The following is a 15,721-nucleotide window of genomic DNA, read 5'->3' as shown; positions in this document are numbered from 1 at the left end:
CCCATATGGGATGCCTGTGCTTCAGGCCAGGGCATTAACCTGCTGTGCCATAGCGTTGGCCCCTTAGGCTTTTAAACATATGTGATGACTTACGATTAACTATTGAGATACTCAGCTAGTTAGAGGCTAGGGTATGTGACTTGGCTTAGCTTTAAGGGCTTCCCTCTAATACTCTGTACCTAAACATCAGTTACTGAAATTTGGACCGTAGGTTAATACACCTAAATGGAGACTAGTTAGGAGTGGTAAGATCACAATAGCAGAGCACAGCTCAAAAAAGCATATGCTTACCATGAGGAAGCAGCAGATCTCAAAGAGCATGCCAGCAGGTAGGCAGCAGCTCCAAGACATGCTTATCAGCAGGCAGAAAAACCAATTGCCCAGTCAAAAGGATGAGAAAAGACTCACGGGTGGTAGTGGTTGTGTTTTGACTAGCCGGCTCATCACACCAGCTATTTGATGTTGATACCCATGGAGTACAGCATCAACCCTACTTTTCTCAAACTGGTTAAGCTGCCAGGAGAGATGATGCTGTGAATGCATCAAGAGGCTAGATAGGTCTGCTTCTCAGAAATTGGAGTTATCTGGGGAGGGGTCAGTGGAAGTACCCAAGTTGGTCAGGATAACTTGAGCCAAGTAAAAGGGAATGGCTTTGGTTTGTATTCAGGTTTAAGAGGCAGACTAGTGGGAGGTATTTACATGTTGGCCAGGGTTTACACAACTGTAGTTACCAGGGGTGCTATGGGAGCGAAGACCTGCATTTATTACAGGGACATGACTGGATTAAGGAGAGGTTCCTTAAGGTTTTAAGAGATCAAACATCAAAGTGAACCAGACACTTCAGTGCCTGAGATAATCTTTTAATGAAACCTTAGATTTTTGACATTTTCTCAGGTTGCCTACCAATCATTTTCTCCTTTCCTTTTCTCTTCTTCAAACTCAAAGGGTGTCAGATAAAAGACAGCGATATACTTCTCTCTCTCTCTCCAGTTCTCATGTTTCATGTAGGAATTAAATCCGTGTCCCAACTCTTACAATTCTTTGCTGAGTGGTTTCTTCATTCCTCAATGATAAGTTTTCAGAAGATAGAGACAGTTTTGTTCTATGGACTCCTGCCTGGCATATGGCAGACATCTAAAACAGACCAGCTAAGTGAGTTATAGATATTGTACCTTTTCAATGCCCATTCTGTGAAAAACATTCTTAAGTTGGCTTGACACAGAGAAAACAGTGCTATTAAAAGTAACGTGCAAAACAAAATTAAAACCCACAGATTTTCTGCTTATATCCTTTGTTGTATATGACAAAGTGTGTAACATCTTTGGGTCTCATTTTCCTAATATGAAAATTGAGAAAATGGGAAAGTTCTTTCCCTATAAGATCATGAACTTCTTTTCAAAGACACCTATATCAGTAAGGGGGAGTGTATTATAGACTTTCATTCCTTCATCCATAGAAGTCATAGTCCTTTCACAAGTCATGGAAACAACCAGAAGGTGTCAGGCTCATAGGTTGGATGTGCAAGACACTTGAGGAGGGGACCAGGATGTCATTCCCCTAAACTGAGCTATGTCCACTTAAATGCGAGGTTCTCTATGCCTTTTAAATTACACTTCAGAACCATCACTTACGCACATCAACAAACATCACAGAATAATTAGGTAAAGTAGAAATCACTATAATGTCAGCCCTTCCTATTATTGAATTGTAACCACTCGATATGGAGCTGCCTAGAGCAATTGCAGAGTGCAATAGATCCAACTGTATCTCCTTTGGAGCCCATACAACCACCCTGCTGTTGCCTGCAGGTCCCACACAGGGCCTTTCCCTCAATTAGGATTTAATCACCTTGGAGAGCAGCTGAGAATTTCAATCATTATTTTTTTCCAAGGCCCCATCAATCTTGTCTATAAAAGTAATTTGATTTTTTTTTCTTCCCCTACAAGAATAGTAAATCTTCTTAGTGGAGAAAAATGATGGGGGGAAACAAAGTGGAAGAAACTCAATTTTAAGGGATATTTAAATGAAACTTCTAAAAAAATTTTCTGTTTGTTTTTTAAGATCTATTTATTTGAAAGTCAGAGATACAGAGGAAGAGGAAGAGACAGAGGGAGATCATTATTCTGTTCACTGGTTCACACCCCAAATGTCTGCAGTGTCCGGAATTTGAGCAGGCTGAAGCCAGGAGCCAGGAGCTTCTTCCAGGTTTTCCATGTGGGTGCAGGGGCCCAGGCACTTGGGTCATCCTCCACTGTTTTTCCCAGGCCACAGCAGTGACCTGGGTCAGAAGTGTAGCAGGTAGGATACAAACCAACACCTCGATGGGATGCTGGTGCTGCTGGCAGTCCCTTTACCCACTATGCCACACTGCTGGACCCTGGAATTCCTGTTTTTAAACCAGTGATTATACCCATACCAGAAAATCCTGAGGACAGTAAGGAGATTGTCTGAGCATCACATTTGTTATTGCAGCAACTTGGGTCAAGTTTACTCTTTAGGTTGGAAGCAACACGTCCTGTGCCTGCGACATGGTATCTTGTGTTGAGAGCCAGGGTTTGAGACTGATGGCTCTGTTTTCAGTCTCTGCTCCATGAATGACAAGCCACAACACCTTGATTCATTTGCCATGCTTGAGGCTCAATTTCATTTACCTAAAAGGGGAAAATGATACTCCCTACTTCAGATGAAGCCTGTGAAAATTAAGTGCAGTAAGTCACCTTCAGTAACAAGAAATATTTCTGATATATAACATTATTCTATAATGGTAGCTATACTCATTTCCATCTATTATGCCCTATTGCCTTGATACATGTATTTTCAGTCTCTTGTGGTACAACTTTGATCAGCAAATGAAGTAAGGTGGCTTTATGAAGAAGAAGATTATGATGGGAGTATCTAGAGTAAGTTATCATTCTCAGTTCTTGAATCATAGAGTTCAGTAGCATCTGTAATCAACACCAAAAAAGGAGAGCAATATTGTTGCTCTTTGCATTTATTTTATTTTTGTATATTTTGAAGCTAAAATTTAGTTGATTATTCATAGCATGTATTAGCAAGAATTGATTATTATTCAGTATCTTATTGAGTTAAAACATCCTTTTATTTTATCTATGTTTGTTTTCTTTGACACAGCTGTAGGAAGATAATGCAAGTTGAAGTTTTTCTACTAAGCCATCCACATTATACCTTTTTAATTTTAAGCTGCATTACTCTTAGACAATTTTTCTTTAATCTTCTGTGACAATTTGTTCTTACTTTAACAAGAACTCTAATTCCATTGTAGTGAAATTATGTGATTATATATCTTTCTTTATGTCTGCGTTATGATCTCCTCAATGATTGGAACCTCAGGATTTGTTTTTGTATCAGACAAGACCGCAAACGGAATCCATTGTAGATGCTTACTTGCCCTTTATTGAATAAAGAAACGAACGCATGTGTGAACAGGCAACCCCAGGGGTCAGCTCACGTCAGAACTTTATCCTTGGGCTCAGAAGACTCTAGATCCTTGTTATTTTCAGGATCACTGGAAAGGAGCGTTTCACAAGAATCTCCAGCAACGTTCCATTTTTATTTTTGTCAGGAATTTGTTTTCTACCAGGAATTGCACATACTGCAGTTTTAACACATTTACTTGAACTTTAGCTTCAGGTTAGGAGCACAGAAGCTATATTGGTAGAATAGCTCCCGTGTATTTCAGTCTTTATTCTGCTTATTCTCCAACAAAATACACAGAGTTATATCTGTCATTTTTTCCTTAGCAGCATCATTTCCTCTTACTTATCAAGCTATTGATATTAGATATAATAATTATTATGGGTAACATATTCTAATTGACAAGTGCTAGACATTTTTCAAGCATTTAACATGTATTAAAGATTACAGTTAATATAGAGATGACATAGTGCATGATGTGCATATGTGTAGGTTCTATGAGAATAAAATGTCATTTTACATAAGGACTAGAATAGCCATAGATTTTGGTATCTGTGGAGCATCCTGGAGCCAATTGGCTTTCCACATTAAGGAGTAACTATAAATGATTGGGAATTCCATTGTTGTCTTGTGCAGGAGGAATGGTAGAAGGAAGAGAAGTTTCATATTCTTAGAATTGTTTCTATAGACAACATTGGATCTGTCCTCTTTCAACAATTCTCTCAATGAGAACTGATGAGAATTATGTTGTGATATTTATCATGCATTTGCTGAGATCCCAAGAATCTAATGTATTAATGAAGTCCTTAAAATAAATAAACAAAAACCCCTCTTTCCAGCAAAATTCACTGACTTTAAAAATATGAGTAATCTGGGGCTGGCACTGCGGCATAGCAGGTGAAGCCGCACTTGCAGTGCTGGCATTCCATATGGGCACCAGTTCAAGTCACCGCTGCTCCACTTCTTATCCAGCTCTTTGCTGGAAAGCAATAGAAGATAGCCCAAGTCCTTGGACCTTGCACCTGTGTGGGAGACCTGGAAGAAGCTCCTGGCTTGTGGCTCGGATTGGCCTAGCTCTGGCCATTGTGGCCTTTTGGGGGGTGAACCAAGCTGATGGAAGATTCCTTTCTCTCTCTGTCTCTGCCTGTCTGTGACTCTACCTTTTAAATAAATAAAATAAGTCTTTAAAAAAATGAGAGGTCTTAAAAAAAGTTCATGGAAAATATATATTTTTAAAAGATGATGCATTGATTTTAAAAAATTGCACCAAAATAAAAATTCTTTTCTTTCCATTTTCCACAATGTTGTTTAAGAACACTAATATGAGATATTCTTTCTTCCTGAAACTGTTACTTTACTGCAGCTGAGTAACTGTGTACAAGTAGCTACAGAAACTTAGACTTCTACATGTATATGCACTTATTTGGTCATGATTTATTCCACCAATGTTTATTTTAAAAAGGAATTTTAAAAATAGTGCTGACAGGAATTATGATTTCTCCAAATGAGGCTCATGTTTGTTTTTTTAAACACAGGCCATGATATTTACATTGTTAAATTACATCTCTGCAATTTGATGATGCACAATATACCCTATTTAATAGATTATATTTTCTTTTTGTAAGATTTACTTATTTATTTTGAAAGAGTTATGGAGGTGGGGGAGGGATAGAGAGAGAGATAGAGAGACCAAAAGACAGAGAGAGTAGAGAGAGACACACACCTTCCATCTGCGGTTACTCCCCAGATGACTGCAATAGCAACAGTTATATATCCAAATAGTTATATATCCAAAAGACTTGAACAGAATGTGTCCAGTAGGTACCTGTACCACCATGTTTATCACAGCACTGTTCACAATAGCCACAATTTGAAATCAAACAGAGTGTTCATCATCAGATGAACGGATAAAGAAGATGTGGTGTATTTACATAATGGAATATTATTCAGCTATAAAAATAAAATTATACCATTTGCTGCAAAATGAGCACAACTAGAAGACACCATCTATGAAACAGCCCAGATCCAGGAAGACAAATACCACATGTTCTCCCTTATACATAGTGATAACACTTAAAAAATCAAACAAAAATAAATGTTTGTGTGCATCTGTATTGCTGAAATATGGTTTTAATAAACTTTGTTTTATACCTTTACCAAACAAATGCCTAAGATTGTGACGTTACTATAGTTTTAATGAAATTTTTAAACTTTTATTTAATGAATATAAATTTCCACAGTACATCTTATGGATTACAATGGCTCCCCCCCCCATAACTTCCCTCCCACCCGCAACCCTCCCCTTTGCCACTCCCTCTCCCCTTCCATTCACATCAAGATTCATTTTCAATTCTCTTTATATACAGATCAGTTTAACATATATTAAGTAAAGATTTCAACAGTTTGCACCCACATAGAAACATAAAGTGAAAAATACTGTTTCAGTACTAGTTATAGCATTAAATCACATTGAACAGCACATTAAGGACAGAGATCCTACATGAGGAGTAAGTGCACAGTGACTCCTGTTATTGACTTAACAAACTGACACTCTTGTTTATGGCATCAGTAATCACCCTAGGCTCTTGTCATGAGTTGCCAAGGCTATGGAAGCCTTTTGAGTTCACCAACTCTGATCATATTTAGACAAGGTCATAGTCAAAGTGGAAGTTCTCTCCTCCCTTCAGAGAAAGGTACCTCCTTCTTTGATGGCCTGTTCTTTCCACTGGGATCTCACTTGCGGAGATCTTTCATTTAGGTTTTTTTTTTTTTTTTTTTTTTTTTTTTTTTCCCCAGAGTGTCTTGGCTTTCTATGCCTGAAATACTCTCATGGGCTTTTCAGCCAGATCCACATGCCTTAAGGGCTGATTCTGAGGCCAGAGTGCTGTTTAGGACATCTGCCATTCTATGGGTCTGCTGTGTATCTCACTTCCCATGTTGGATCGCTCTCTCCCTTTTGGATTCTATCCGCTAGTATTTGCAGACACTATTCTTGTTTATGTGCTCCCTTTGGCTCTTAGCCCTATCATTATGATCAATTGTGAACAGAAATTGATCACTGGGACTAGTGAGATGGCATTGGTACATGCCACCTTGATGGGATTGAATTGGAATCCCCTGGTATGTTTCTAACTCTACCGTTTGTGGTAAGTCAGCTTGAGCATGTCCCGAATTGCACATCTCTTCCCTCTCTTATTCACCCCGGTTAGAATGGCTCACATTCAGAAATGTACCAACAACAGATGCTGGAGAGGATGTGGGGAAAAAGGGACACTCACCCACTGTTGGTGGGAATGCAAACTGGTGAAGCCACTATGGATGTCAGTCTGGAGATTTCTCAGAAACCTGAATATAACACTACCATTCAACCCAGCCATCCCACTCCTTGGAATTTACCCAAAGGAAATGAGATTGGCAAACAAACAAGCTGTCTGCACATTAATGTTTATTGCAGCTCAGTTCACAATAGCTAAGACCTGGAACCAACCCAAAGGCCCATCAACGGTAGACTGGATTAAGAAATTATGGGACATGTACTCTATAGAATACTATACAGCAGTCAAAAACAATGAAACCCGGTCATTTGCAACAAGATGGAGGAATTTGGAAAACTTCTTGCTGAGTGAATTAAGCCAGTCCCAAAGGGACAAATCTCATATGTTCTCCCTGATTGGTGACAACTAACTGAGCACCAAAAAAGGAAACCTGTTAAAGTGAAATGAATACTATGAGAAATGGTGACTTGATCAGCCCTTGATGAACAACTTAATACATTATCCCTCTTAGTATTTTTTTGTTGTTGTTTGTTCTACTGAATACTTTTGGTTGAATACTGTAATCAATACACAGTTATTCTTAAGTGTTGAAACTTAACTGAAAAGTGATCGCTGTTAAATATAAGAGTGGGAATAAGAGAGGGAATAGTTTTAATGAGTTTTATGAAATTTAATGTAGTAAATTTCAAATTTACTACAGATGAGTGAAATGGTCATTTTTCATTGAGTTATTGTTTATAGCCATTGTCTATATTGCTGCTAAATGAGGGTTTTTCTGCTCTTTTTCCATAAACTATGAAGCCGTTTTACTGTCTTGTAAAATATGTTATCTCAAAAACTATATAAAGAAATGATAAAGTAAGGAAAAAGGAATGGGGGTGGGAAGGAAGAAGGGGATATCAGTATAGTCTCAGAATTGTATCTACAGATTACATTGAATCTGTTAAAAATGAATTAACATTTAAAATTAAAAAGTTAAAAAGCAAAAAATATTGTTGGATAAAATTATATTAAATCAGAAAAATATAATTTCATGTTATATTTTCCATGTTAATAGAACTTTGAATATAACTTAATGTTTCCCTCTGATTTCTTCCTGGCATTGACAACCACAATTTGCATCCCACATGTCTTTACTGAAGGAACACAAAGTAGAAATCATCTAATTTAAGAATGCTAATTATCCAGTATGTACTAAAGCTATGTAACTGAAGGCTGCTTTTTTTCTCATCATTTTCCCCACTACCCTTATTATCAACTCCAATGGGCTAAATTTAATTTCTCAAATTGGATATTCATAAATACTTGGCATATTAATTTTCAGATATCAAACCAATAATGAAATAAATATGCTTTGGAAATTTGTAAAAGATGAAGTGTTGACAGCATCAAAGACATGACAGTTCTCCCAACCTCTAAGCTCTTTCACTTTTTTTTTTTTTTTTGACAGGCAGAGTGGACAGTGAGAGAGAGAGACAGAGAGAAAGGTCTTCCTTTTGCCGATGGTTCACCCTCTAATGGCCGCCGCAGCCGGCATGCTGTGGCTGGCGCACCGCGCTGATCCGATGGCAGGATCCAGGTACTGATCCTGGTCTCCCATGGGGTGCAGGGCCCAAGGTCTTGGGCCATCCTCCACTGCACTCCCTGGCCACAGCAGAGAGCTGGCCTGGAAGAGGGGCAAGCGGCGCAGAATCCGGTGCCCCGACCTGAACTAGAACCCGGTGTGCCGGCACCGCTAAGTGGAGGATTAGCCTAGTGAGCCGCGGCGCTGGCCCTCTTTCACTTTTTTAGCATGGCTACATAGACCTCATCATGCCTTGCAGCTCCTTAGGGAGCTTGTTCCAGTGAATGTTTCATTTATCAGCTTGCTTGCAAGGAGGGGGATATTGGCAGGCAAGGCACCAAAGCATTTTATTGTGTCATATAAATTGGGAGCATGTTAGTAAAATATTATGAGACAGTGTATGGAGTGCACCACTTTTTAAAAACAGTAAAATGCGATTCAAACGTCAGCTTGTATGAGTGACAATTGTTTGAATGTGGAGTGAAATGTCGTCTCCACTCAGTTTCACTTGGTTGCTCTGTGTTGGAAAGTGCTGGAGACATTCAGCAGTATGATTAAGAAGACTGTCAGATGAAACATATTTAGAGAGTGCCCAAACTATTATTTAAATTGAAACAATGGTATTGAAATAAAAAATAGGGCCAAAGCAAAGAAAGGGTGAACTGTGAAAAATACTAAGATTTGTAAGTGATGTGAACAGAGAATGCTTTCCTGACTACTAAAGTCTGCATTCTAAGGCCCTATGATTCTACACACTTGGAAAAGTGATGATGAGCCATTTTCTAATAATGACACAAATCCAATCCATCAAGACTGGCTATTCATCAAAGCTTCCTTTGTGATGTTTGATTGATAGAATGAGAAGAAGGAAATCACTCACAATTTCAGCTAAAGAGCAAAGGGACAGATTCACTTTAAAAATTGCACTCTGCTTTCAAGATAAAAATAAATATCTTTTAGTCAAATGGACACTTTCAAATAAATAGCTGCCTTGTAATAAAAGATCCTTAGGTCTTGGCATAGCAGTGAATAGTATCATAAAAACTGGCACACACCAGTACCACCACTTAGCCCTCTTTTATTTTTAAAACATTTATCATTTGCTTATTGGAAGGTAGAGAGCTAGAGAACTAGAGAACTAGAGAACTAGAGAGCTAGAGAGCTAGGGAGAGAGAGAGAGAGAGAGAGAGAGAGAATCTTCCAGCGTGGGTTCACTTCCCAAATGCCTGCAGCTGCTTGGGCTGGGCCAAGCAGAGACCAGAAGAGGGAACACACCTTTCTGGTCTGGCCCATATGTAGCCAGGGCCCAAGTCCTTGAGCCATCTTCTTTTGCCTTCATAGGTGCATTGGCAGAAAGTTGGCTTGGATTTGGGATGTTGGTGTTGCAAGTGTGGATTAACCCTGTGTCATCACACCAGCCCTACCACCCAACCCCTCTTAACTGATGAGTGTGTCAGGAGTGACTCAGGGACACCTTCCTGTGGGTCAGTTGTGGCAAACACGTCCACAGCCAGCGGAGCTTGTGTGGCACGTTCACACAGTCTTGAACAAAATCAGCCAGGAGTAATGTGAGGAGATAAATGGGTTATGTGAGCTAAGTAAATCAAAGGTCAGCTTGACTGGGGTAAAATGAAGGTGAGAAGATGCAGTAGGATAGGAACGATAGGCAGGTGCTGGAAAGCTCCATTTAAAATGAGCAGGAGGAAATGGACAGTGTGTGGGTGTTTATTAACTCAGTGTCATTCCTTGGAGGAGAAACACACTTCCAGAGAAAGGCTGATTCCATGGGACTAATGTATCCACTGAGAGAGAAGATCGAACAATTGCTGGTGATGTATTTGCCTTCTTGTTCAGCAACTTCAGAGTAAATGAACATTGTAACTGGGATTCATATGTAAACATTGTGCCTAACAGAATCACACAGGCACTTTTCTACTTCATGTTATTTAGAATTAGATTATCCTAGGACACACAAAATGAGAACTTAATTTAAATGGAACAGATAAGGCAGTTGGTATTTAGTGTAGGGGTTAAAACACCCGTATGCTACATCAGCATGCCTGTTTTGATTCCTTGTTCTGGCTCCGTACGTTAGCTTTCTGGCAATATCGACCATGACAGGCAATGATGATGGGTCAAGTAACAGGGTTCCTAAAATGCAGGCGGGATGACTGAATTTCATTCTCAGCTCCTGACTCTGGTCCTGGCCGGGCGAAGCTGTTGCAGGCAATTTGGGGGAGCTAACCACTGGATAAGAGTTCTCTATCCGGCTATCTCTCTAATTCTCTTTCAAATAAGTAATTTAAAAATTAAAAAAAACAAACAAACAAGAAATCACACCTTAATGGGCTTCAAAACTGGAAAATTTGGTTGAATCGGCAGCATCAAATAAACCTTGTATTCCAAAATGAAGAGCTGGTACAAAATTCAAAGAAGTATTCTAAAACTTTGCATCCATGGTCCCTTGCTGGAATTGAGAGTATGATGGATCAGCTCATTGGAGAATGAGAAACAGTTTTCCTGAACATGCAGTTCTGTGGGTTCAACCTTCTATTTCAAATATAGAAGGAAAGTCTGTGTTGTGTCCTCTGCTGCAGATGAGGGGATACCACAGTTGGTTTCTCATCAACCAGATACTTAAATGGTTAAGGGTGAAGTGACTGTGGTATAGGCCTATATTTCCAAGCACATAAAATCCAAATAGGTGGAAACCTGTCGTTTGAATATTACAGGTCAATGGTAAGATTAAATTCTCTCAAGTCCTGTCAAAGATGTTTGCTAGAAGAGCAAACACATTAAGTTGCCAGATTTTAATGAGTCGAGAAAGAGGAAGCAATAGGGTGAGTTTATGGCTTTACTCAAAAGCACTGAATGTGAGAAGTCCTTAGAAATTGGGGTAGGAGCAACAAATATGCTTATATATGAAGTCAGCTTTGCATAGAGTTCAAGTCCAGAGAATACAGAGCCAGCTATGACAGTAACGACCACTTGTAACCGTTCCCCTCTGCTTGACTTTTCTCCCTCCTCATTCTCCAACTTCAGAGGTTTCAGAAACCATGTCCGCAATACAGTGGAAGAAAGCAGGGAGCAAAAAATCTAAACATGTCTTCTTCCTTTGTTCATTTGTCTTCCTCTGTAGGCTCCAGCAGGGAGTAGGCTAATTATAATAGAATGAAATTAGAAGATTGAATTATTAGGTTACTCTGGACATTCTAACAAATGAATCAAATCTATATATTTGCTGCTTTAATCAAACTTGATATTGACATTTTCCACACTAAGCAGCTTTCCCCACAGGGGTAGGAAAAGTTAGATTCTCGACAAAAGTTAAATAAACAGAAAAGAAGACAATAAAGTTGCTTTGGGATTGGATTCTACTGGTTCAACTTGTTCAATATACTGGTTAAGTAATATGTAGGCTTGCTTAGGATTTTAACAATCAATGTACATTACTGCAGATACATGCTAGAATTCCTAAAAAATTTAGATTTAGAAATAGAAACACGAAACTAAGGATATTTAAATAAAGATCAGAATTTTAATTTCTCCACACACTGTGTTTATTGATACAAAATAGCCATGCCCGTTACCAGGGTCAGCCTGGCAATGCTTTGCGTTTCCATCCAAGAGCAGAAGAACTTACCCAGGTAAGTGAATTTCACAGAGAATTTGGGAGCTAAATGAAGCATTCTCAGGATTATATACCGTGAGTCAAGGATGTAAGACTTACCGATTAACATAAGAAAAAATAACACATACAAATTCACCCCTCAGAAGCTGAGTTTATGCCCACCACATGGTTTGGGCTCTGAAAGTTTATGCTCTTCTTCTCTAAAATCACTAATAAGCCCCTTGATGCTAAAAATAGCTATTTACAAAAGCATATTGATGTGGGTAAAAGTCCAATTGACATTGAAAAGTGTGTGGTTATTCATTGTTGGATTTCTTTTTCTATATCTCCAGGTACAAGTTTAGACTCAGTACAATGCTATCTAAACTTTTTTGGGGCAACACAGAGCCTACTTGGAATATGAAGAAAGCTTTTAATACTTCCTTCTGCTCAAAAACTCGTGCACACACACTTAAGGACCGAATCTTGCTTTTGTGAAAAGCACAACTCCCTTCCTAAGTAGCTTTCCTCAAGTATTTTAGTTAGAGTGATGAAAAGTGGGTTAACAAAGAGCTCTTCTTTTTCTTGGAAGAATCTATTTCATTGTGATGCATCTGGAGCTGACCCTTCCCAAAAGTCACCTGCTTGAAGCCTGCCCCCTCAGCTCTGCCATGCTCTCACTGCAGTGTGTTCTTCAGATACAGGTGCATGGTCTTTTTTTTGTTTTTTTTTTTTGTTTGTTTGTTTGTTTGTTTTTTTTTTTTTTGACAGGCAGAGTGGACAGTGAGAGAGAGAGAGAGAGAAAGGTCTTCCTTTGCCGTTGGTTCACCCTCCAATGGCCGCCACAGCCAGCGCACTGCGGCCGGCGCACCGCGCTGATCCGATGGCAGGAGCCAGGTACTTATCCTGATCTCCCATGGGGTGCAGGGCCCAAGGTCTTGGGCCATCCTCCACTGCACTCCCTGGCCACAGCAGAGAGCTGGCCTGGAAGAGGGGCAACTGGGACAGAATCCGGCACCCCGACCGGGACTAGAACCCCGTGTGCCGGCGCCGCAAGGTGGAGGATTAGCCTAGTGAGCCGCGGCGCCGGCCCAGATACAGGTGCATGTTCTTATCCAGACCAGGGGCAGCCTTTTGTGGACAGCTCTCCTGAAGCCCTGGGGAGGGCCTCTCCTTCCTGAAAATTCTCAGCTAAGACCCTTGGGTGAGTGGAAGTTGTCATTTTTTTTTTATATGTCTCAAGGGTCTAAATGGCACATAAAAATAAGACAAAGCTCCAATATCCTTTGACCCTCTGATGAAAGCATTTTTATGAAGCTTATTTTGTCCATTGACGTTTTGGTAGCATGACCTGAGAAAATCTCATTTAACTTACTTTACATTTGGTTCCTGTTTTTCCCTCTAGCATATGCTCTGTGTTGCCAGAATTTACTTACAATTCAATAGGTTGCTGAATAAAAGAAATTAATTCACCTCCTAATCCAAGTTAAGAAAGTGTCTCTTGGTATGGATTCTTTTCCACTATGATAGCTTTCCCGGGTGAAATTTTTAAATCTTTTTTCTGTGATTTAGAAATGATCTTATTTTCCATTTCTGACTTCTTGAGCTATGATAAGCTTTCAATTGAACACTTCGATCTTGAACATGATGCTGCCTGTAGCATCTTAAGTCTAACTCAAATCATCTCTTTACAGGGACACTGGAACCACCTCTCGTTGGTCTCCTACCTCTACTCTGCTTTCCAATCTTTTCTCCATGGGTTAGCCAGAGTGAGCCTTTTAAATTGAAAACAACACCTTGTTGCCCCTATGCCTGAACTCTGGGAGGATCCAAGCCTTTCTTTTTTCTTTCTTTCTTTCTTTCTTTTTTTTATTTTTTGACAGGCTGAGTGGACAGTGAGAGAGACAGAGAGAAAGGTCTTCCTTTTCCATTGGTTTACCCCCCAATGGCCACTGTGGCCGGTGCGCTGCTGCCGGTGCACCACGCCGGTGCACGGTGCTTCTCTTGGTCTCCCATGTGGGTGCAGGGCCCAAGCACTTGGGCCATCCTCCACTGCCTTCCCGGGCCACAACAGAGAGCTGGACTGGAAGAGGAGTGACCAGGACAGAATCTGGTGCCCCGACTGGGGCTAGAACCCGGGGTGCCGGCGCCGCAGTTGGAGGATTAGCCTATTGAGCCACAGCACCGGCGAATCCAAGCCTTTCTAAGGCCTATATTCCTACACTTCGTAAGAGTATTATTTGGTTGCCTGCTAATTCTCTGACTTCGAATATTTTCCTTTTGTTCCAGCTCTCTCTTGTGCTAAATTTACTGGCCTCTGTTAATTTATTCTCTGCTTGGAAACCTCTTTACCCCAGGTAGTCACATGACCTGTGCCATTCTTCCTACAGGTCACTTTTATAAACTTCCCCCTATTGTCACTCCCTGTTCCGTTATCCTTTGTCCACTTGACCTTGTGTTTATGTGTTTGTTTACTGTCTATCTGCCTTACTTGAGTATAAACTCGAGAACACAGCATTTCATTTGACTTACATATGTATTCCCAATTCTTGGAAGAGCGAACAAACATAATAAAAGTCTGTTAAACTCATGAATCTTCTGAGTGTAGATAACATGTACAGACTTCCTAGTATGAGTATCTAGGAATTACAGGAAAATTAAAATATCTGTGTCTAACTTCTACTCAAGTACCTGAGAGAAAGTTCAAGGGGTTTATCAAAGATCAAAAAGATAGAATCAAGGCTAGAGACCCTGTCTTAAAAATGATTTTCTATTCTTCTTACATCTTGTAAAGGCAAATCAGCTGGATGTAGTTCCCAAGGTGAGATCAGTGAAGAGTCTGACACCTGACACAGGGGCAGAGCGGCAAGCCACCTTATTTATAAGAAGGTATGCGCCGAGAAGAAAACTCCATGCAGTGGAGACTAACTGAAGTGTAGTGTTGGAGAGCTCGGAGGATCTGCCACCGCAGACTCAGAATGCAGCCTTCAAGCCTCTCCCGGAATGTCAGGAGGCACGCGGCGTTGTTCAGGAGCTGCCAGCTCCTTCCCTGGAGGAGATGCCATCCTGGTGATGGGTGAAATAATTTTGTCTGCTGATCTGCAAAGTTTCTTCAGCCCTGGAGTTCCTTTGAATATGAATTCTTTATGGGATGCGTGTGAAATGCTAAAAACAATAACTAGTTATTCATGTCATTCAAAAACAACTTGTGGGGGAAACCTGACTTCTTTTCTGAAGTGGATTATTAAGGGTCTAACTTAAATACCAGTAGTAAAATGTAGACTGCACTAAACATGTAATCACAGATTCGTTTGTAACTACTAACATCTTTTCAGGATACAGCAAAGAGGGTCGGGGTTCATCACGTGTGCTCCACACACTCACTAACTCTTTCTCTTCTACCATTGTCATCTCCTGTAAACCATTGGAGTTCTCTCTCGGGAAGACCGGTAAAAGTTAGATATGGATATTTTAATAATGTTAAAATCCAATGCATAAAACAAAATCTTTCATTTAAATAAGATATTTCTTTTTTATTAGTGTAAAGAGAACAGATTTATTGTAGTTCCTGGATACAATTCTTGGAATATAAGGATATTTTCCTTAATTCATTTCTTCCTTCCTTCCTACTTTCCTTCCTTCCTTCCTTCCTTTTTTCTTCTTAGATTTTTGAAATAACTTTTTAATTTACATTATAGTCAAAGGCTTACTGCTTGGGAGTGCAGACGTGAAGTTTGTATACTTTAAATTGAAGGTTTCTAGATGTAAAAAAAAGGTTTTCTAGGGGCCTCTAGAGAGAACATGACTCTGCTGACAACTAAATTTGGCTGGCTCAGG

This window comes from Oryctolagus cuniculus, chromosome 8 (assembly GCF_964237555.1).
Source record: "Oryctolagus cuniculus chromosome 8, mOryCun1.1, whole genome shotgun sequence".
Lineage (NCBI taxonomy): Eukaryota > Metazoa > Chordata > Mammalia > Lagomorpha > Leporidae > Oryctolagus > Oryctolagus cuniculus.
Note: the sequence above shows the minus strand (reverse complement) of the source record.